Consider the following 2,910-nt stretch of genomic DNA (forward strand, 5'->3'; position numbering starts at 1 on the left):
GAGACGTGTCTGTTGCTTGAACTCTGTGAAGCATTTATTTGTGCTGCAATCTGAGGTGCAGTTAACTCTAATGAACTTATCCTCTGCAGCAGAGGTAACTCTGGGTCTTCCTTTCCTGTGGCGGTCCTCATGAGAGCCAGTTTCATCATAGCGCTTGATGGTTTTTGCGACTGCACTTGAATAAACTTTGAAAGTTCTTGACATTTTCTGGGTTGACTGACCTTCATGTCTTAATAAGAGAGAGTATGGAAACAGAAGATAAGACTAGAAGGATGGAGCGAAAGAGGGAGGCATTAATGAGAGAGTGGAAGCGGGAGATAAGACTACAAGGATGGAGGGATAGAGGGATGCATTAATTAGAGAGTAGAAGCAGGAGATAAGACTAGAAGGATGGAGGGATAAAGGGAGGCATTAATTAGAGAGTGGAAGCAGGAGATAAGACTAGAAGGATGGAGAGATAGAGGGAGGCATTAATGAGAGAGAGTGGAAACGGGAGATAAGACTAGAAGGATGGAGGGATAGAGAAAGGCATTAATAAGAGAGTGGAAGCAGGAGATAAGACTAGAAGGATGGAGGAATAGAGAAAGGCATTCATAAGAGAGAGAGAGTAGAAGCGGGAGATAAGACTAGAAGGATGGAGGGATAGAGGGAGGCATTAGTAAGAGAGAGAGTGGAAGCGGGAGATAAGACTAGAAGGATGGAGGGATAGAGGGAGGCATTAACGAGAACAAAGATTTCAACACTCACTGTTGGAGACAATAATGCAGGGAGGTATATTGGCAGATTGTTCGAGTGGATACAACATGAAGAAATTAGATAGAAAGAGAGAACTGTAGGAGTAAAAGTGATGGATTGAAAGACAAAAAGACGGATAGATGGATCAATTGATTGAGATTAACAATCCAGATTAGTTGTCATTAACCAACCCAATCCCACTGTTCTATAATCCCAGCTCATGGTTCTGACGCTCCTACGCCTCAGCTGGTGTCTCGGAATGGAATAAAGGGTTTTTGTCTGGAACGCTGTGCCTGGCAGACACACAGAACAACACCCGGGACAACACAGAACAATACAGGACAATACAGGAAAACACAGAACAACACAGGACAACACAGGACAACACAGAACAACACAGGACAACACGGGGCAACACAGAACAACACAGGACAACACGGGACAACACGGGGCAACACAGAACAACACAGAACAACACAGAACAAGAAGACAACACAGGACAACAAGAAAAGAGGATCATTTAAATCAATACTTCTGAACACACGCACAAGCACACACATGAGAAGGCCAGCATCCCGGAGTTGCCTCTTCACTGTTGACGTTGAGACTGGTGCTTTGTGGGTACTATTGAATGAAGCTGCCAGTTGAGGACTTGTGAGGCCTCTGTTTCTCAAACTAGACTTTCTAATGTACTTGTCCTCTTGCTCAGTTGTGCACCGGGGCCTCCCACTCCTCTTTCTATTCTGGTTAGAGCCAGTTTGTGCTGTTCTGTGAAGGGAGTAGTACACATCGTTGAACAAGATCTTCGGTTTCTTGGCAATTTCTCACATGGAATAGCCTTAATTTCTCAGAACACGTATAGACAAACGAGTTTCAAAAGAAAGGTCTTTGTTTCTGGCCATTTTGAGCCTGTAATCAAATCCACAAATACTCATGCTCCAGATACTCAACTAGTCTAAAGAAGGGCAGTTTTATTGCTTCTTTAATCAGAACAACAGTTTTCAGCTGTGCTAACATAATTGCAAAAGGGTTTTCTAATGATCAATTAGCCTTTTAAAATGATAAACTTGGATTAGCTAACACAACGTGCCATTGGAACACAGGAGTGATGGTTGCTGATAATGGGCCTCTGTACGCCTATGTAGATATTCCATAACAAATCATCCGTTTCCAGCTACAATAGTCATTTACAACATTAACAATGTCTCCACTGTATCTCCATCTGATCAATTTGATGTTATTTTAATGCACAAAAAAAAACGTTTTTCTTTCAAAAACAAGGACATTTCTAAGTGACCCCAAACTTTTGAACAGTAGTGTATATGTTGAAGCAATGAGCATGAGGCCATGTTAAACACATGGTAAATAAACACTTCATGAGCTAAATATGTTTTGTCAGAAACGTGTGACAATCACGTGCTGAGTTGGCTGCACGCCTCTCCTCTTCCCTCCTCTCCTCTCCTAAGAAGAAGAAGAAGTGAGGATGAGGCAGTTTCAGTCTTCCTGTGAAACAGTGACACAACAAAAACACCCAAAACTCTAAATTCATATTGATTCATATTAGTATTCATATATGGTGGTCAAAGTGTGTGTTTTGCGTTCGTGCGACCTTGACTAAAAATGCGACCTGTGTGTGTGTGTGTGTGTGTTTCTGTGTGTGTGTGTGTGTGTGTGTGTGTGTGTGTGTGTGTGTGTGTGTGTGTGTGTGTGTGTGTGTGTGTGTGTGTGTGTGTGTGTGTGTGTGTGTGTGTGTGTGTGTGTGTGAGTGAGAGAGTGTGTTTTGAACATCTCCTACATAACATTTACCAAACAGGAGATTTCTATATATAGTCTCTCTAACCTTCGACCGCTACCCTGCACTATCCCACAAACCTCTGCAACCCTACAGCCTGATGAAATAGTGCACTACTTTTGACTAGACTCCAATGGGCCATATTCCCTATGAGCCATGGTCAAAAGTTATGCACTATATAGGTAATAGTGTGTGATTTGGAACACAGGCCCAGTATTTGGGAAGTAATCCTGGGGAGACAAATTTGCTGGGCAGCGGGTGAGGTGGGCAGAGTGGCACACAAAGGCTATGTCCCAAATTGAACCCTATAGCCTTTACAGTGCACTATGAGCCTATGGTTCTGGTCTAAAGTAGTGCACTATATAGGGAATATGGCGCCCTAT

The sequence above is a fragment of the Salmo salar genome, chromosome ssa27 (genome assembly GCF_905237065.1).
Source record: "Salmo salar chromosome ssa27, Ssal_v3.1, whole genome shotgun sequence".
Lineage (NCBI taxonomy): Eukaryota > Metazoa > Chordata > Actinopteri > Salmoniformes > Salmonidae > Salmo > Salmo salar.